Source organism: Chelonia mydas, chromosome 1, assembly GCF_015237465.2.
Source record: "Chelonia mydas isolate rCheMyd1 chromosome 1, rCheMyd1.pri.v2, whole genome shotgun sequence".
NCBI classification, from domain to species: Eukaryota; Metazoa; Chordata; order Testudines; family Cheloniidae; genus Chelonia; species Chelonia mydas.
Window position 1 is genome coordinate 170,641,538 of NC_057849.1, and position 21,828 is coordinate 170,663,365.

At 41.3% G+C, this 21,828-nt stretch overlaps 1 long non-coding RNA gene across 2 annotated transcripts in view; it reads left to right on the top strand.

Moving 5' to 3' along the window:
- The first annotated feature begins 4,504 nt into the window (after positions 1-4,504).
- The window catches only part of LOC122464104, a 45,170-nt gene continuing 27,846 nt past the window's right edge, over positions 4,505-21,828 (top strand). Inside the window, exon 1 of one of the 2 annotated variants that reach the window (XR_006287981.1) lies at positions 4,505-4,628. This is a non-coding gene — a long non-coding RNA (uncharacterized LOC122464104). The remainder of the gene's footprint in view (positions 4,629-21,828) is intronic. The other variant, XR_006287982.1, reaches the window with a different exon arrangement.

Here is a 21,828-nt window from a genome sequence, read left to right on the forward strand (position 1 = left end):
AAAAGGTAATAGAAGCTTCTATAATAAGCAAACTTTTATTTCCTTTACGGCTAATCTAAGCCAAGCAGTTTGGGGATCTTTTGCTTATGTTTGGGAATCTTTGCCCCTCAGAGTCCAGACAGCATAAAGATACCAATTTCTTCTTAACCGGCATTTTTATTCCCGTCGCCCTAGAGTCCAAGCTGAAAAGAGGAGCAGTCTGATTTCCAGCTATGCATTTAATAGTATTCACTTGAGGCCTAGGCATGAGCTGGCACCTGGTCTACCAGCATCACAACTAGTATAGAACCCTAAGGAACATTCTAGTCAATACCATTAAAAGCCACTCCAAAACCTCCATAGGTAACACAGTAAAAACAAAGGGTCTGATTCTCTTTTCACTTGTTCTGGTGTAAAGAATTCCACTGAACTCAGTGGTTTTACATTGGGGTAAAAACAGTGCAAATGAAAAGATAAATGGGCCCAAGATGAAAAACAAATTAAAGTGTTTCTATTATTCCAAAAGCTGTAATCAGCATTCAAAATATGCCTACACAAGCCTAAAGTCAAATATATCTAAAGCTAAACAAGAGCAATCTTCTATATAACCAGTTAAAAGCCTGATCTGCAACTCTTACTCAATCAAATAGCACAGATATTGCTAGTCAGTGGGATCAAGGTTTGCATAAAACGGTCATATTATATTCATAGAGAAATAAAGCAATGTCAGAAACATAAAAGCTGTTTATTTTCCAAGCAAGACAAATTAATTTGCAACAGGAACAATAGGAATTTGCAAGAGGCCCTGTCCTCCACAGCAGTACTGCGACCCTCCACCATCCGCTCCCAGCTACCTTACAATGCTGCCAGAGCTTCTTATGGTAATATCCTTTCTGACCTACTGCCTTGGGACATGCTCCTCCAACTTATTTGAGGTAAGGAGGGGATTTTCCATAGCATGATGGGAAAGTCAATGCAGCATGATATTAAATTAACATTTATGTGGATTTACAGCGGAGTTGTTGGAAAGGCTGAGGCGTGTCTAGATCTCCAGCCTACGTCCTTTCCACCCAGGAATTCACAGACCAGTAGAGGGCTGTCTATGGGTTCATGGACAGGATGAATTGTGTTACAGTGGCCCCTCTCTCATGTAAAAGTGTGAGATTCAAGAACAGAAACTCCATAACACACAAAGATATCAACAGGACAACGTACCCCATAGAAACATAAAAGCAACAGATTGTTGCTGGAAGACTAAGTGAAGAAAGTGAGTAAGAAGTGAAAAGTGTGGTTTATAAGGAAAGATATAACTTACAAAAACAATTACAAATGAATAACATCACCTTTGATGACAGCCTGGGAGACAGGCTAGGTAGCAGACTTATAATAGAGTAAGGAGAAAAAGGAAAGGGATTGGGAGGAGAAATCAGAAGATCTGTTTTGGAATGACTAAGTTTGAGAAAGCAATGGCTCATCCAGGAGATATTAGAGACACAGCTGGAGATGTAAGACTGAACAAAAGAGGACAGGTCAAGAATCAAAAGATAGAAATGGTAATTGAAGCCATGGGAGAAGATGAGCTTGCATAAAGAGACTATATAAGAAGGGAAGAGAAAGGAACTGGGTACAAAACACTGAGTGACCTCAACAGATAGGGAAGGCAATGAACCATCAAATAAAACATTAAAGGAGCAGTCACTGAGACAGGAGAACACTGAAGCATGGAAGACATGAAAAGAGAGAAAGTAGAAGGGAACAGAGTGACCAATCATCCAGTGCAGCAGAGAGCAAGAAACAGAAACTGAGACATGCCCTTTACAATATTAGATATTTGAATATGATAATGCAAATATTCCTACAGTGATTACCTGATGAGTTAAGAGTACTTGTTATCATGAATATCTGCATACCACATGAACAGCATTCCTTTGCAGAAACATATACTATAATGAGCATAATGCTAGGTAATCGAGTATCTTCCTCCAAGGAAATATTTACACCAATTACATTCACCCATTTTTTAGTCAATACATTTACATAATTATATAGTACAAGACACTATATTTTTTGCCACAACTAGGTTGCTTGAGGAGTCTTATGCTGCCTGTATAGAACAAGGTGGGCAAACTACAGCCCGCAGGCCACATCTGGCTTGCCAGCTGATTTTATCTGTCCCTCGAACTGGGGAGCAGGTTCTGAGGCTTGGCCTGGTCTCACGCTCCAGCCAGTGAGTGGGGTCAGGGGGCTCTCTGTGCGTGCTACAGCCCATGGAAGCAGCGGCAAATCCCCTGCTCTGGCTCTACATGTGGGAGCAGCCAGGGGGCTCCGCACGCTGCCCCTGACCCAAGAGCTATCCCTGCAGCTCCCATTGGCCAGGAACTATGGCCAATGGGAGCTGCAGAGGCAGCACCTGCAGATGGGGCAGTGTGCAGAGCTTCCTGGCCATGCCTCCACGTAGGAGCTAGAGGAGGGACATGCCGCTGTTTCTGGAAGCTGCTTGAAGTAAGTGCTGCCCAGAGCCTGCAACCTTGATCCCCCTCCCACCCTCTGAACCCCTCAATCCCAGCTCAGAGCACCCCAAACCCCTCATCTCCAACCCCACCCCATGGCCTGCACCCCCATCCAGAACCCTCTCCCCCTCCCCCATCCCAATCCCTATCCTAGCCCTGATCCCCCTCCCACCCTCTGAAACCTTCAGTCCCAGCCTGGATCAACCTCCTAAACCAAATCCCTTATCCCCAGCCCCACCCCAGAGTCCGCACCTCCAGCCGGAGCCTCACCCCTCTCCCACCCCACCCTTCTGCCCCAGTCCAGAGCCCCGTCCTGCACCCTGAACTCCTCATTTCTGGCCCCACTCTGGGGCCCGCACCCCCAGCCAGAGCCCTCACCCCCCCTGCACCACAACCCCAATTTCATGATCATTCATCGCACGCCATACAATTTCCATACCGAGATGTGGCCCTCGAGCCAAAAAGTTTGCCCACCTCGGTGTGGAACACTATCTTAAAAAATCAAAATGCTATTTACAGAAAGACGAACTGAACAGATCTGTTATGAAGACTGGGAAGGATTTTTTTTTTCAGATTGTTCAGTGTACAAGAAGTATGTTCACTGCTGAAAATAAGATTTGTTGCTTGACTTTTGCATTTCCAGGAAAGATATGGCGATGAAATGTTATTAAACAACCTTTGAAACAGAGCCCTTCATTTAATTTAGAATGATTGAGAGGAGACTTATGTATACTTCTACATAGGGCTCAGCTTCATAAACAAAAACAATAGTGTGAACTTTTCAAATTGCTCAAGTAATCACAAGCTATTAGTGTGTGTAAGAAGAGAATAAAATAAGCTTATTAATTAAACAATATTTTTGAGAGCAGCAAGGAGAGCATGTCTGTGAAAATTGGCCTTGTGGGAGAATTAAACTGGTTTAGAATGAACAGGGGTATAGTATTTTTAAACATAATCCTGAAATAGAGCTAATTCAAAATTTTATGTGAATCTTTGATTAAATGTGTCAAGGTTGAATCTCTGTGATACTTCTGTGTTCACCTCAATTTATTAGCTTTGATCCTATATTTAAAAAGTCACTTTATATCTATAGTATTATATGGACAGTCACAATAAAGAACTTAGGCCAGAAGAAGTCTGCAGAACTATTTTGATCAAATAAAAGGTTTTATAGGGTTATTAAAGACAGAGAAAATTATCCACTAGTCATTTTTTAAAAGAAAAAAAAGCAGATCTCATAGATACAAATGTGATGATGTGGTGTTAGACTATCCCCAAATACCTATTGTAGCACCAGATACTTGTTTCATTTATTAGTTTATTAGAGGCTGGGGAGGTGGGAAGATGTGTGGGGAGGCAGTGCTGTAGAGGATGAGTTCGTGGTCTCAGAAAGACATTGTGGGAGATATTGAAAAATGTAAGTAAAATCTTCATCACAATCTGAATTTTTGAAGGGCCAGAGCCACAAAATTTGGATCTGGATTTTGAAACTCTGCCAATCAAATCCACAAATAAAAAGATCAGAGGACTTTAAATCCAGAATTTTGGTTTAGCACCATTGTAGAAATGTGGAGGCTGTCACAAAATGTTGACTTGTAACAGACTTTGGATTGTGAACCACCTCCCATTCAATGGTGTTTCCGTTCAGGTATTTGATTTAGGTTCAACTTTAATTTGAAATAATAAAAGACCCATTAAACCCAAGGTTATTCATCTTTGGGGAATGCTGGTCGTTCATAAATTGCTTAAAATATGTTGTATGAGTTTTTGCTGGTTGATCACTTTAAAATGCAGTTCTGCTCTGCAATGTGAATGTATAAAAAATGCATTGTGGGTGTGACAGGGTGGTGGTGTTTAGGAATACAGGGCTCATCTGTTAGTCACCCTAGGCACAGGTGATAAAACCCTGCATTAAGATTCACTGTAATTACTAACTAATGGTGCTAGCAGGTGAGGCCAATTAAGTCCAACAAAGCTATAAGAGGTGGAAGCCAGGTTAGGGACTTACAGGGAAATATAAAGCTTAGGCTGATGGTGTAGTTTTGTGACTATCAATAACACAAATACTCCTTCACTCTGGGACATAATTTGGACACTAACTCAAGGTCACTGTGTTCTTCCTATCTTGGCCTGCTAACAGTAGGTTTTCATGTTTATTTATTTTAATGACTCTAGATTGAATGTGCTTTGTTTAATGCTTTTCCCTCTAACTTCAATTCTGCCATCTCATTTTCAGATTTGAAAGTAATATGCCTTTCTTCTACCACAGAGAGTTTATCCATATTTACTTATATACTCAGTTCCAACTTCGCTGTCTTCAAAATCAACTTTCAGAAGACTGGGCAGACTTGCACTAGTGTAAATGACCTGAAAGGTTAAGAAACAAGACTCTTGTTCATGCATAGAATCTAGCTTACTCTCCTATAGCTGCTTTTAGTTAAGCACAGCCAACAGGAATAAAAAGCACTAAAAGTTTTAGTTACTGGAGTAAGGGGATAGGACTTTGAATAGATAGAAGGTACAGATTTGTTCTAAAGATGGTACTATCTTTACATAAAGCACATTCTGCCCTAGATAGTGACTAAGTGATTTATAAACTAGAATTTAAGCCATGTCCATTTCCTGTAGGTAAGTGCACCATCATACAGAATTGTATGAAATTTTACATTCCTATTTTTAGCATTTATTGCTTTCAATTCGTGCTACTTGGAGAATTATAAGAGTCACTTAGCATACTACAGTTCTCACTGAATAAACTATATAGGCTTAAAAGAAGGGCATTTACAAATAATTACCTCCTACAGACCATCTATGTTGTTATCAAGGGGCTTGTAACCTATGAGGCTTCACACTTCTCCTGTGCCTTTTGGTGCTCTATGGAGTGAGACCAATGTAGAGCTTTTCAAAACACACTGCCACAGCTATTTTTTCCCTTCTACCTACAATAAGTAAAAGTAAAATCAATGTTTGAAAGTGTGTGTACCTCCAAATATTTCATTTAGTTGTTAAAGATGTCTTACATAAATCTTCAGTAGATCTGTTGTTTGGGTGAGCTAGTGAAAAATACCAACACAACACTTGTTTTAATAGTCTTTTACTTAACTTTTAATTTTTCTACTTAAAGGGGATATAAATGGGATAAATATATTGAAAAATGTTAAATCTTAGAAATTAAATTGGCAGTTTCAGGACCAGATGCTAGGTCTATTAGTACAAGCAGGAAGAACATCAAAATAAAATAAAAAAATGCTTTCACTTTTTCCCACTTTTGTCTGCTGCTTTCTCCATTGATATTCTCTCTGGTCTCAATCCTGCAAACACTTATGCAAGTAAAGTTAAGCACATGCTTAAGTACTCCTTTGAAGTCAATGGCATAGTCACATGGATAAAGTTATTCACGTGCATCAGGCTTGGGGTCTAAACTAGTATTCATTAATGCTTTGGGTCATCAAGGTACTTAAACACACTTCTGACTTAAAGTACAATAGTCCCTTTGACTTATAAGAATACTCACATGCTTAAATGCTTTCCTTAATCAGCCTCTGATATCTCACTGTAAATTATTACAGTGGCATTGCTCACTCCTCCCCCCCCCCCCCATCAGGGTCAGTGGTGTGAGCTATTTATTATATTATCTGTTTTTTACTAATGTCTTTCAGTTTTCAGCAAAGTGATACTGACTTTCCAGAGCAGATTACCAATAGCGGGTCATTTGTTTTGGTTTGCATTAAAGTAATGGTTATATGCAAAAGGTTCAGCATCTGAATAGAGTGATATATTTTTCAAGTATAAATACTGTTGGCCTGATCTTCAGAGGCAGGGGAAAGTTCAAGATAAAGGACAAAGATAAAACAGAAAAGGACTGGGGGTATGAGAGAGAGAGAGAGGAAAAGAGAAGATGATAAAAGAAGAAAAATCAGAAGTTTATATCAGGTGAGGGGAGGAAAGATGATTTAGCAATTAGGGCACCACTCCTGTGATTCAAGAGGCCAATCTTTAATTCTCTGTTCCACTGCAGACATCCTGTGTGATTGTGGTTGCACAAGTCATTTAGTCTCTCTGGGCTTTGGTTCCCCATCTGTAAAATGGGTATTATAACACTTCCCTACCTGACTAGGTAGATGTGTTGCAGATAAACACATTAAACACATTAAAGATATGAAGTGGTGGGATACTATAATAATGGAGGGAAGGGGGCATATAAGTACCTAAACTAGAGATGGAGCAGACTGTGTGCATTGGCTAGAGTAAGAGATGACGTCAGGCAGGTTGGGGTAAGAGGTACACTGTGTTTAAAATTCCTTCTCAAATCAATGAGAAGGTATTTCAGTGGTGGCAGCACAAAGCAATCCCTGCCAAAGTGAGGTGAAACATTCCCAGAGAAAGCAGAAACCCAGATGAAATATACCTGATCTGGGGTCTCAATCCAAATATTAAATTGCGTGAGGTCAGTTGAAGGATGTGAGAGAGAGAGCTGAGTTATGTTCACTTTACTACTCGAGCATGTTCTATTTTCAGCCCAGAAGAAACGAAACTATTTCATAAAAATCACAATCTGTTTTTTCTTATACATGTATACACTATTAAATGGATGGAAGACTAGATGGCTCAAGGTATGGATGATGGAATCTAACGTCTTACTACTTGTTTGCTCTTCAAACATAGTGCAAGTAACTAGTAACCAAAGTTATCATACTTGCAAAGTTTGGTACCCTAAGTGGAATGATCTGGAGGTATGTGTTTCCCCTGCACTGTTCATCACAAAATCCACTGATGCAGTTGATGCTAACCAGCAACTTTTTTGAAGGAACAGCTCAAGGGCAGTCTGAAGAAGCTTTCTGGCGCTCCTGATTTGTAAGATAAATAGACACATCAGTCTCCTGAGCTGCTAAATTGGACCTTTTCACCTGAATTACGTTTATGTGCAATCCCCATTTTGGATTTTCTGCTGCTTTTTTATTGATCCTTGAGAGACTGATTTTAGTTAGTAGCTGCTAGTGGAAGGGCTAGAAGGTAGAAAATGTTCTTGTTCAATTTTATGTAACGTTCCTTTGTGTACTTGAAGGGTTTAGCCAAAATTTCTACAGAATGTGCTCAGGACACAGGTCTTATGCTCATACTGTAATTCAGAGACACCAAAACTAACTTTGTAAGGAACAACATCATGCACTGCTCTTCAGGGAGGACTATTTCCATGCCAAATTGCAAGTTTCCACTGAAAAGGCAAAGTTTTTTTCATTATCTGAAAATGGCTTTTTTGTATTTAGGTACTTCTATGACTCCTCATTATCATAGTAGCTAAATAACTTACCTTCTTTACTGTATTTACCCAAACAACACTCCTGGGAGATAGGCAAGTACTATTTATTCCCATTTTACATTACTAAGAACAAAGGCACTGGAAGACTAAATGACTTGCCCAAGCAAGTGGTAGTGCAGGGACTTGAACACTAAAATCCTCGTCTCTTAACCACTGCGTCATCCTTTCTCTCCATGGAAAATGGGATCATGACTCATAGAAAATATTTTACATTCTTAATTATAGGAGCTTTATTGCTTCCATTCTGAGTTATGCAGTTCCTTCCTTTAATATTATCTTGCACTTACTGTGTAAGAGCACCTGTCATATGAATGTCTCAAGTGCTATAGTTTTAAAGCAGGGATTGGCAACCTTTGGCATGTGGCCCGCTAAGGTCAGCCCCCTGGTGGGGTGGGTGTGACGTTATTGACATAAGCGGGGACCGTATAGATCATTGTTGCAAGCAAGTTCCTGTAGTGGCATCAAATATTATATAAAGAGGGTCAAATGAGGTGTCTAAGACAAGGTTATGGTTTGCTGATTATGATTATGCTATCTATATGTGTGTATCATTTTTGTAGTTGAAGTTATGAATATTAGCTCTATACTGTCTGTATTTCAAACTTATGCTGTGCTTCTGGGTGACACCCCAGACAAGTTGGTAAGCTCTGTCTAGCCTGCTTGATGGCCCATTAAGGACCATCAGCTACACAACTGACCCATTGAGAGAAGGCAGACATGCCTTGTGACTCAGCAAGGTGTGCAGGGACATGCCTATGGACAGAATTCTGAGGCTTTTCCAGGCCAAGTGATGGACAACTTGTCTTTGGAACAAAGAAAGAAAGACCACATGGCATGAGAATATAAAAAGCTGCTGCAGCTCCTCCTTCTGGTCTTCAGTCCTGCTTCTTACCTCTGGAGGAACTTGCTACACTGAAGCATTGAACAAAGGACTGAAAGACCCATCCCAGCTGTGGATGTACTCCAGAGACTTGATTTGAACCTGCAGTTTATTCTATCACTGAAGCAAGCCTGAACCAAGAACTTTGCCATTACTCTATGTAGTTGATTCCATTTAATCAATTCTAGCTCTCATCTATATCTTTTTCCTTTTATGAACAAACCTTTAGATTTTAGATTCTATAGGATTGGCAATAGGGTGATTTGTGGGTAAGATCTGCTTTGTATATTGACCTGGGTCTGGGGCTTGGTCCTTTGGGATCAAGAGAACTTTTTTTCTTTTACTGGGGTGTTGGTTTTCATAACCATTTGTCCCCATAACGAGTGGCACTGGTGGAGATACTCGGAAACTGGAGTGTCTAAGGGAATTGCTTGTGTGACTTGTGGTTAGCCAGTGGGGTGAGACCAAAGTCTGCTCTGTTTGGCTGGCTTGGTTTGCCTTAGAGGTAGAAAAACCCCAGCCTTGGGATGTAACTGCCCTGCTTGAAGCAATTTGTCCTGAATTGGCACTCTCAGTTGGATTCCACCAGAACCAGCATCGTTACAGCGGGACAGGACGGTTTGTTTATCTGCCATGTCTGCAGGTTTGGCCAATCGCAGCTCCCACTGGCCGTGGTTCATTGCTCCAGGCCAATGGGGGCTGCGGGAAGCAGCGGCCAGCACATGCCTCAGCCCACGCTGCTTCCCACATCCCCTTGGTCTGGAGCCAGTGGAGCTGAGATCTGCCAAACCTGCGGACGTGGCAGGTAAACAAACTGGCCTGGCCCTCCAGGGGGCTTACCCAGGCTGGCCACGTGCCAAAGGTTGCCAATCCCTGTTTTAAACATTACTTAAACCTGTAAACATAGGAATGTGTATTAGAGGAAACTGTGGTAAACAGAATTTAAGGGTGAATTCAGCTTCCGTTAATGTAAAGGTGTGCATTGACGCTTGAGTAATTTTATGAAAATGGATTGAATTAAGAATTTCTGGAACCCTATATTGACTGATTCTACGTCATGTGCCTGTATTTTTACAGGAGATATGTATACACAGTCTCTCCTCTTATTCTGTCTCATGTTGACTTTCGGTTCAATTAAGCTGGTGGGTGAAAAGGCTAGTAAAATATATTTAATGAGTAAGAGACAGCTCCTTTTTCTTTTCTGACCACTAACATCTCCCCAGCCACAGCTGTGATCACTTTGATGATGTCAGATAGGCCAGTCAAGTTCTTACTTAAAAATATATCTTTGTGAACAGCAGCGGGAAACTAGAAGCTGTGTTGTGGACAAACTGCTAGCCAACACATTGGTTTCCTTATGGCCGTAGCCAACAATCTCCCAGAAGTATAAACCCTCAGTGCCGGATGCCGCTTATGCTAGTTTGGAAAGTTTTTTTATTTTAATATACTGTTAGATAAGAAAACTCTCTTATGAATAAAGGGTGGATAATTTTGTATTTCCTTTCTTCCTTGTGTGATAGGCAATGGGGATGAATTAACACTGCTTGTAGGACTATCATTTACTAACCTCCTGGTTTTGTGATACCTTTGCAACCTTAATATTGTATTAAAATAGTTGCTTACCTTCAACTAGCACTTGTCTATGCACAGAAGCTGTTTAACTAAACAGGTTAAAACTAACAACTTATATTGTGTTAGCTGCTTGGGTAAACGAACACCAGGTTTAAATTGAATTAATTCTTATTGACACTATTATCACTGTTTTTAAAACACCTTTAGTTAAACTGGTACAACTTTGTGTGTAGACCAAGACTTAGATTTTGTAAGGACTTTAAGATCAACAGGTCAACAAATTTGTTACACACACTAACTATTTGGTGCTGTGTGTGTGTGTTTACATACTATATAGTAAATTCATTATTCTAATGAGGAAAGTAAATGCAAAGCAGAACAGAAAAAAACAAAACTGACACATGCATTATGGGATCTTTGATGCTCACACAGAAATACAAAATGACAGTGTTTAAATCTAATTCAGAGATATATTTGTGTGGTGTAAATAAGTCTTACATAATTTTATTACTTAGTGGTCATCCTGACTGTCATTGCTGATGGTGGAGAGTTGATGGTTGTATTGAATTATATGGACTGGGGTCTTGATTAGCACAATGAAGGAGTCATTCAAGAGAAATACCATGTGCACTCAAATTCTTGCTTCTGTCAAAAAGGTTATACAATCATTTTGGACACAGCTTGTGATCTAAGGAAAGATGATTAGGCTCAGGGAAGACTTGACATGTGAAAAAAAAGTAATGAAACAAAATGGAAAAAAGGAACAACTCGAGATGATAAAATGCCTTTGGCTTTGTGCTGCTGGCTTTTGAAGATGACAATTAATATAATTGAATGTAACTAATATTCTTAAGTTTAGCTGGTGAAGCAGTTTGAGGCACAGGAATTTGGAAAGAGTTGCACCTCCCAAATGTTTGGGCTAGCCAAAAACCAGAATGATCCCGAGGGACTGCTCTAATGTATGTAGTGGGGAAGCATCACTTTGTGGGTCATTGCCAAAGCACAGAGTAGCCAAAGCTCACTGTACTCTGGCCACATTGCCTCCAGCTCCTGAAAAATCCCCTCTTGCCCATGGCCCCAGAATGCCTTACAAAAGAAGTTGTGAATTGGGGAATGTGGCTTAGGGCAGTTGCCCATCACCACCAGGGAATCCTCTGTACATATCTGGGTTACTCAGTGAAGAGAACTGCAAGCTATAGGGCACCTACTGCAAGCAGAAACCAGAACAAAGGCTTGTTAGGTCTGAATTGGAACCCCCAACAGGGGCTTTTTGCCTTTCTGCTAATTATTAACTGTTGTGATGTGCCTGATTATGTGAAAATCCAGTGACTATATACCGTTTCCCCCATGAAAGAAAAAGAAAGATGCAGAACAACTAGCTGACCCAGTAGAGTTCTTTTTCATTTGTGGGTGTTTTTGTGTTTTTTGCTGAGTGCTACCATCTGCTTAATAGAGGAGGATTAGATGTGACCCCCATATGAGTCAATCACTACAGCTTTAATGTAAGGTGCTCAGATATCAAGCTGACAGGCCCAGTGTAAGAATTTAAACAGAAATAGCTGTTCAAAGGGCATGCTGTTGAATTCTGTGTGGTTCCTTCTTTTTCTCTTCTCCCATTGAAAATGGTTGTTCTTTCTGCTGCACTCCACCTCCTGATGCTGTCACTAGCTCTGCCATTTTTTCATAGTACTTTGGAGTGATGGTATTTCAAAGGACATTTGTGGTCACCTTTTCCAGTCCCCTGCAGCCCACTATACTTTATATCTAGCTTTTTAATCTTGCCTTTAATGCATCTAAAGATTGAGCAATAACTACTTCACAAAGCAAACCATTCTACTCTGATTGTCCTTCCTGTCAAAGTTTTTTTTCCTATTAACCAAGCGAAATTTATTCTTTTAATTCAGCCCATCACTCGTTGTTTTATGACTAATGTCCAATGTGACTAATTCTTCCCCTCTTACATTATTGCCCGTTAAGTATTTATATAGTTATCATGTTCCTCCTTAAGTGCCATTTCTTTAGACTAAAAAAATTGGAATCCTTTAATCTTACTTTGTAAGTTTTATTTTATGTAGAAATAAAACAAGATGGGGTTATCAGAGATTTGTCTTTTCACAGACACTACAATAGTTAAAATAATTTACTCTTCTGTGAAGTTCTGCAGTTGACTTAGTAAAAGCCTTTTCCTTCCCCAGGAGCAGATGAATGGCAACAGAGAAAAAGTTCAAAACCGGCTATGTCTCTCTCCTTGACTTGTGTGGGGTTTACAGAGAAAACAGGGCTGTTTGAAACAGTAGCTGTAAAACATGATCTATAAATGTTACTTTTTATTCTGTATCATACTGTTCAGTGTTTGCTAACTGCAATGTATTTGAAATGATTAGATGTTGATTTTTAAAGGTATTTTATTAGATTAAAGCTAAAGGCACAACTGCAGGTCTGGATTAATCCTGCTTCACTATCTATGATCATTTCTGCCCACAGCAATCTTTTTAGAAAAAGAAAGAAAAGGTCAAATTAATCATATCATTCATCTGTGGAGCTGTGTTATCACTGGATAATCACCCTGAGTGTGAGCAAAACCAACATCTCTTAAGGTTCTGGTTTCTTGTTCCTCCACTCCTGCATCAGGCATAGAGATAGAGTGAGGTACTGTCACAGTTCAGGGAAACTGCTCCCATATTCCCCTTTCATGGTCCACCAAGGGCACACACTTTTAGCCTTCTGGTTCCCTGCCTTCACCTCTCTCGGGCCGAGACCCACTTTCTCTCCCTCCTGACTGGAGGCTTTCAAAGCTGCACAGTTCCTGGCCTTACCCTATGATATCCCCAGCAAAGCCAGACTTCCTAATCATAGAATCAAAGGACTGGAAGGGACCTGAAGAGGTCATCTAGTCCATCCCCTCATGACAGGGCTAGGTATTATCTAGACCATTCCTGACAGGTGTTTGTCTAAATGAGGATGGAGTCTCACTGGAGTCCAGTGATGGAGATTCTACAACCTCTTTAGCCAATTTATTCCAGTGCTTAACAGTTAGGATTTTTTCCCTAATGTCCAACCTAAACCTCCCTTGCTGCAATTTAAGGTTTTTGTCCTATCCTTAGAGGTTAAGAATTTTTTCCCTTCTCCTTGTAATAACCTTTTATGTACTTGAAAACTGTAATCATGTCCCCTCTCAGTGTTGTCTTCTGGGAATGAGGGGCGATCAACAGGTTATCTCAAGTGCTTATATACAAATGCACAAAGCCTTGGAAACAAGCAGGGAGAACTGGAGGTCCTGGTGATGTCAAGGAACTATGACGTGATTGGAATAACAGAGACTTGGTGGGATAACTCACATGACTGGAGTACAGTCATGGATGGTTATAAACTGTTCAGGAAGGACAGGCAGGGCAGAAAAGGTGGGGGAGTAGCACTGTATGTAAGGGAGCAGTATGACTGCTCAGAGCTCCGGTACAAAACTGTGGAAAAACCTGAGTGTCTCTGGATTAAGTTTAGAAGTGTGTGCAACAAGAGTGATGTAGTGGTGGGAGTCTGCTATAGACCACCGGACCAGGGGGATGAGGTGGATGAGGCTTTCTTCCGGCAACTCACGGAAGCTACTAGATCGCATGCCCTGATTCTCATGGGTGACTTTAATTTTCCTGATATCTGCTGGGAGAGCAATACAGCGGTGCATAGACAATCCAGCAAGTTTTTGGAAAGCGTAGGGGACAATTTCCTGGTGCAAGTGCTAGGGGAGCCAACTAGGGGGGGCGCTTTTCTTGACCTGCTGCTCACAAACCGGGTAGAATTAGTGGGGGAAGCAAAAGTGGATGGGAATCTGGGAGGCAGTGACCATGAGTTGGTTGAGTTCAGGATCCTGACGCAGGGAAGAAAGGTAAGCAGCAGGATACGGACCCTGGACTTCAGGAAAGCAGACTTCGACTCCCTCAGGGAACAGATGGCCAGGATCCCCTGGGGGACTAACATGAAGGGGAAGGGAGTCCAGGAGAGCTGGCTGTATTTCAAGGAATCCTTGTTGAGGTTACAGGGACAAACCATCCCGATGAGTCGAAAGAATAGTAAATATGGCAGGCGACCAGCTTGGCTTAATGGTGAAATCCTAGCGGATCTTAAACATAAAAAAGAAGCTTACAAGAAGTGGAAGGTTGGACATATGACCAGGGAAGAGTATAAAAATATTGCTCGGGCATGTAGGAAAGATATCAGGAGGGCCAAATCGCACCTGGAGCTGCAGCTAGCAAGAGATGTCAAGAGTAACAAGAAGGGTTTCTTCAGGTATGTTGGCAACAAGAAGAAAGCCAAGGAAAGTGTGGGCCCCTTACTGAATGAGGGAGGCAACCTAGTGACAGAGGATGTGGAAAAAGCTAATGTACTCAATGCTTTTTTTTGCCTCTGTTTTCACTAACAAGGTCAGCTCCCAGACTGCTGCGCTGGGCATCACAAAATGGGGAAGAGATGGCCAGCCCTCTGTGGAGATAGAGGTGGTTAGGGACTATTTAGAAAAGCTGGACGTGCACAAGTCCATGGGGCCGGACGAGTTGCATCCGAGAGTGCTGAAGGAATTGGCGGCTGTGATTGCAGAGCCCTTGGCCATTATCTTTGAAAACTCGTGGCGAACGGGGGAAGTCCCGGATGACTGGAAAAAGGCTAATGTAGTGCCAATCTTTAAAAAAGGGAAGGAGGAGGATCCTGGGAACTACAGGCCAGTCAGCCTCACCTCAGTCCCCAGAAAAATCATGGAGCAGGTCCTCAAAGAATCAATCCTGAAGCACTTACATGAGAGGAAAGTGATCAGGAACAGTCAGCATGGATTCACCAAGGGAAGGTCATGCCTGACTAATCTAATTGCCTTTTATGATGAGATTACTGGTTCTGTGGATGAAGGGAAAGCAGTGGATGTATTGTTTCTTGACTTTAGCAAAGCTTTTGACACGGTCTCCCACAGTATTCTTGTCAGCAAGTTAAGGAAGTATGGGCTGGATGAATGCACTATAAGGTGGGTAGAAAGCTGGTTGGATTGTCGGGCTCAACGGGTAGTGATCAATGGCTCCATGTCTAGTTGGCAGCCGGTATCAAGTGGAGTGCCCCAGGGGTCGGTCCTGGGGCCGGTTTTGTTCAATATCTTCATAAATGATCTGGAGGATGGTGTGGATTGCACTCTCAGCAAATTTGCGGATGATACTAAACTGGGAGGAGTGGTAGATACGCTGGAGGGGAGGGATAGGATACAGAAGGACCTAGACAAATTGGAGGATTGGGCCAAAAGAAATCTGATGAGGTTCAATAAGGATAAGTGCAGGGTCCTGCACTTAGGACGGAAGAATCCAATGCACCGCTACAGACTAGGGACCGAATGGCTAGGCAGCAGTTCTGCGGAAAAGGACCTAGGGGTGACAGTGGACGAGAAGCTGGATATGAGTCAGCAGTGTGCCCTTGTTGCCAAGAAGGCCAATGGCATTTTGGGATGTATAAGTAGGGGCATAGCGAGCAGATCGAGGGACGTGATCGTTCCCCTCTATTCGACACTGGTGAGGCCTCATCTGGAGTACTGTGTCCAGTTTTGGGCCCCACACTACAAGAAGGATGTGGATAAATTGGAGAGAGTCCAGCGAAGGGCAACAAAAATGATTAGGGGTCTAGAGCACATGACTTATGAGGAGAGGCTGAGGGAGCTGGGATTGTTTAGTCTGCAGAAGAGAAGAATGAGGGGGGATTTGATAGCTGCTTTCAACTACCTGAAAGGGGGTTCCAAAGAGGATGGCTCTAGACTGTTCTCAATGGTAGCAGATGACAGAACGAGGAGTAATGGTCTCAAGTTGCAATGGGGGAGGTTTAGATTGGATATTAGGAAAAACTTTTTCACTAAGAGGGTGGCGAAACACTGGAATGCGTTACCTAGGGAGGTGGTAGAATCTCCTTCCTTAGAGGTTTTTAAGGTCAGGCTTGACAAAGCCCTGGCTGGGATGATTTAACTGGGAATTGGTCCTGCTTCGAGCAGGGGGTTGGACTAGATGACCTTCTGGGGTCCCTTCCAACCCTGATATTCTATGATTCTATGATTCTGCAGACTAAACAAACCTTTTTTTTTTTTTCAATCTTCTCTCATAGGTCATGTATTCTAGAACTTTAATCATTTTTGTTTCTATTCTCTGGATTTTCTCCAATTTGTTCATATCTTTCCTGAAATGTGGTGCCCAGAACTGGACACAATACTCCAGTTGAGGCCTAATCAGCACAGAGTAGAGTGGAAGAGCTATTTATTGTGTTTTACTTATAACAATCATGATAGTACATCCCAGAATTATGTTTTGTTTTTTTTTGTTTTTTGCAATAGTGTTACACTGACTCATATTTTGCTTGTGCTCCACTATGACCCCCAGATCCCTTTCCGCAGTACTCCTACCTAGGCAGTCATTTCCCATTTTGTATGTGTGCAACTGATTATTCCTTCCGAAATGGAGTACTTTGCATTTGTCCTTGTTGAATTTCATCCTATTTACTTCAGACCATTTCTTCAGTTTGTCCAGATCATTTTGAATTTTAATGCTATCCTCCGAAGCACTTGCAACCCCTCCCAGCTTGGTATCATCTGCAAACTTTAGAATTGTACTCTCTATACCATTATCTAAATCATTGATGAAGATATTGAACAGAGACAGACCCAGAACTGATCCCTGCGGGACCCCACTCATTATGTCCTTCTAGCATGACAGTAAACCACTGATAACTACACTCTGGGAATGGTTTTCCAACCAGTTTTGCACCCACCTTATAGTAGCTCCATCTAGGTTGCATTTCCCTAGTTTGTTTATGAAAAGGTCATATGAGACATTATCAAAAGCTTTACTAAAGTCAAGATATACCACCTCTACCGCTTCCCCCCATCCACAAGGCTTGTTACCCTATTAAAGGAAGCTATCAGGTTGGTTTGACATTATTTGTTTTTGACAAATCCATGGTGACAGATCCTACCTCATTTTCACTGATGGTCACAATGTTAGACGTCCAATCACCACCAACCTTCTTGGTGAAAACAGAAAAAAAAATCATTATGAACCTCTGCCATTTCCACATTTTCTGTTATCCTCTTCCCCCCCCCCCCCCCGCCTCCGGCCCCCCACACATGTTGAGTAACGGGCCTACACTGTCCTTGGTCATCCTCTTGCTTCTAATGTCTTTGTAGAATGTTTTCTTATTACCCTTTAAGTCTCTAGCTAATGGGCACCCTACACTTTTCTTTCTCGCCAGAGGCTATGAACAGCCTATTTACTGACAGATACAAATCACCACACAGCACTTTATTCTTAAGGTGAAAGCATTAGAGAGAAAACATTAAAAATAATAAGCAAACCTGCATGCATGTGAAAAAAGCTTACCAGAGGTTACCCCACTTCCACCCTCAGGCTAGGGTGTCAGTTGTTCAAAACTCACAATTGGGTTTTCCCCGTGGTTACAGGTTCATAACTGTCTCAGGTTCAGATCCAGAACAACAAGATGGGCAGTTCAGCTGTTTCTATATACAGATTGGGCCTTTGATCTCCACTCTCTGGAAACAGGTAATCATCAGACAAGCACCCTCTCCTTGGGGCGCACCTTCAACAGCCTGGGGTTTTGCATAACTGGAGGAGAGAAACTAGCATTAACTTCCCAGTAGGTAGCCCACCAGGAAATCCACTTCACACTCAGTGTCACAAAACACTCTTGTCTGGCACATTTTCAATATAGTCCTTTGAACTCCCAGGCTTCAGATCACATCTTTGCCCTAGAGAGGTTATATGCAATCCAAACCCATAATAATATATAAACTTTGCACCTAATACACTGGACCCAAAAGATAATGAATCTTAATTCAATAAGGTCTCCCAAAGATATGCAGGAAATTGAAATATCTGTCACGAGGAAAAAGGTACATTAAAGTTAAACCACCTGTGCTCTTCTCACATTGTGGCCCCGGTATAACTTAAGAGCATCTACACTGTTTCTCATAACTCCCTACAGGTGTAGCATAGAGTGACCCAGGCTCTCCCATACAATCTCCTGTAGCCTATCCCCACCCCACGCCTACTATATCCTGAATGCTGGGAACAGGACCATTATAGAATCTTTATACCAGGTCTACATTGGCCAGCAAGGCCTCCTTTGCAAAGGCTATATTCAGAGGACCATTTCCATCCTCAGGGAGGCTTCTTTATACTCCTAGAGTGGTGTAATGGAGCTGCGTGTGACCAAAAATTGAGACTAAAGAGATCCATTTAGGTGCAGATATCCAAATGGACACTTTTGGAGGAGAGAGTGATATGGAGAGTGTGTCCCCTGCTCACTGCCTAACTTTGCAGAGTTTGGTCCTGATATAGGGGCTTTGTGCCCCCTCAAATTTTGCAGATCAAGAGATTATTCTCTGCATAATTCTCTTGGTTAGGTTAGGATGAGTTAGGCTAATAAAAGGCACATAACTGTTTGTTTTAGTGTAATCTCCTGAAAATCATTGTTCTGCATGAACCTATTTAATGCCATCTGATTTTTGTGACACCCTGACAACAATTAATTTGATGACAAACCTGTCCTCTCCTGCAAAAGTTGCAATGGGTTCTATTAAATGCTAGGGCTGGAATCTTGCCAGACAAACTTCCACATGCGTTTATCAATCTGTTCAGTTTTAAACTTGGAGATTTGTAAGTATAGGCATGAAGCTAAAAATACATTTCTTGGCAGTATGTTCATTTGGATTTTTTCCCTGCAACCCATGAGAGAAAATGAGAGGATTTTCCATCTGTTTTGATCCTCTTATTGTTTTAAATCTCCTTTTCATAATCTGCCTTTTGGAAGTATTTAAAGAGAATATTTGGAGACGTTTCACACCCAGGTAACAAACCTACTAGATTCCAATTAAAAATATGTTGATTACTTTGTGTATTTTGTGGGTTTGACCCGTTTAAATTAAGAACTTCAGATTTTGTGTAATAAATTGTATAGTTTGAGATTTGACTCATTTGTTTAACCAAGATTATTTCATACAATACTGGTTTAGAATGTAGGCCTGGATTCTCACCTTGGGTAAATCAGGGTAGCTTCATTAGGTTCAGAGGAGATATACCAATTTTCACCAGCTCAGAATCTAGTCCTTACATTTTCTATTATCTGCTAAGCCTAAAATGTTATCGACATTCTTATAGAAAAGTCCTCAGGCTCTAAGAGAATAGAACTCTGTGTTATATATTATTGCTACAAAATTCTAAAGGAGGGTTAAAATACATATATAGAAGTGATCTCAAACAACTCAACTGTTGTATTTTAATATTTTCTCTTATTGGCTCCCAAAGGTTCTACCAAAATAAAAAAAAAAAAAAAAGGATTGTGAATGAACAACACTGATAGGATTTTTTTCTGTAGGGGAAATAGTTCCAATCTAAAAGTTATTAACTCTCTTTTCCTTTGGGACATTAATACATACACACACACACATCCAAAAGCACTACATTTAAAGAGTCAAGTTTACAAAGTCAAGAACTCAAAAGTTAGTAAATGGCAATATTAAGGTTGCCAGAGTATAAGATCATTTAATAAAGATAATATCAGAGTACAAATACATGGGTCAACTGGCATCTCTAAGCTTTTCAGTGCTTGACTTTGGAACCTTAGCTTTCTTTAAATAGAGGGGTTCTTTTAAATGTAATTTGACACTGCACCCCATATTTTTCATAGTTGTATTATTATGATGCATCTGGTACAAAATGTCTTGTGAGGTGTCATTGGAAAAGTTATGATCTGAATATGATTGTCCTATTTGTGTGCATGTATCATGTTTGTATCTGAAGTTATGAATATTGACTATGTATCTGTATTTCAAATGTGTTTACACCAGGGTGACACCAACTAGGCACAATGCTTCCAGTCTAGACAGCTGGTTGTGAAGGGCCTATTCAGTGTAATGCACCATTAGGGGAAACAATAGGCCTTAGGAGAAGCTTATCCCCCCACCTGGTGAGTCTTCCTGAGAACACTTCAGATAGTCTATGAGTAATGGCTGCTATGACTCAACAAGGTATACAAGGGCATGTGACCAGACCACATGACACTGAACTCCATTATGGTACTGTATTTTTCCACAAACTGGACTGGGAACTGAGTTTGGAACAAAGGGTTCCCACCATGTGGAAAATCTGTATAAGGCAGGGAGTGACATAATCTCTTGTCCTCACTCCCCACACAAGAGAAGTCCTGGAAACACCGGAGGAACAAAGACTGAACTGGGGGGGGAGTGCTGTTCCCAAGTTAAAGGGATTTCTAGCATGTGTATGGAAACTTGATGGATTGCTTGTATCATCAGTTAGTATGAGAAATTAATTCAAATCCTATCCTTCTAGTATGTTAGGCTTAGTTTGTGATTTTTGTTTATTTGCTAGGTAATCTGCTGTGACCTGTTTGCTACCACTTATCACTAAAAATCTATCTTTCTGTAGTTAATAAACTTGTTTTATATTTTATCTTTACCAGCATGTTTTGAGTAAAGTGTCTGGGGAAAGTCTCAGCTTGGTTAACACAAACTTGCTGTGCATATCTTTCCCACATCAAGGGGAAAGCAAACTGAATTACATTGTACAAATCCCTGTGCAGTGCAAGGTGGTATAATTCTGGGTTTATACTCCATTAGGAGTGCAAGGTTGGGAAATTGGGAAATTGGCTGTATGTCTTTGAGTGGCTTAGGTAAAGCACTCAAGTAACTTAGTTGGGTGTGTGGTGCCACCTGCTGCCCTGTTGGGTGATAAGAGGGCCTGGAAAGGCTGACTGAATCTCCAGCAAAGCAGTGTGACAGAGGCCTGCCCAGCTTGGGGGTTAGAGTCCACAGTGATTCCCAGGGCCTTCAAACTATACCCCGGAGGTGACAATCTGTCAACATTTTCTAAATGTTTTGGTTTTGTTTTTTTTAAAGCAAACTGGAAAACAGACAGTTCTATGAAGTGGAATTGTACTGATTCCCACATGGTTCATCAGCAAGGTTGGAACCTTTAGATCTGCCACATAGACCTCTGACATTTGAGATAGTGGAGTAATTAATAGCAGTAGTAGTCTGTTATCCTTTATGTGGATCAATCCAGCAGGTTTCCTGGATATTTGCTGACTGAAGAGGAATGCTGGGATTCATGAATCCTGGGTTCTATTCCCTAATCTGGAGAGGAGTGATTATAGTGGTTATAGACCATTATTTCTCTACCCTACCATATTATCCCCTGCATCACATCTCTGCTCCCCTCTCCCCCAAAATAACCTGTCTCTTTCACCTTTTTCACCACACCCATCATCTGCCTCTGTTTTGTATTACTCCTACAGCCTGTGACTGCCACAGTTGTCCTTTGCCCCTCTGCATTCCAATCACCAGCAGGAATGCAAAGAGTCTTGGAGATAGTGTCTCCATACTCTGTTCCTGTACCTGGCATCACAATGGCACCTTGCCGCTAGCAGGTACTATAACTCCTCACTTAATGTCCTCCCACTTAACGTTGTTTCAAAATTATGTCACTGCTCAATTAGGGAACATGCTAATTTAAAGTTGTACAGTGCTC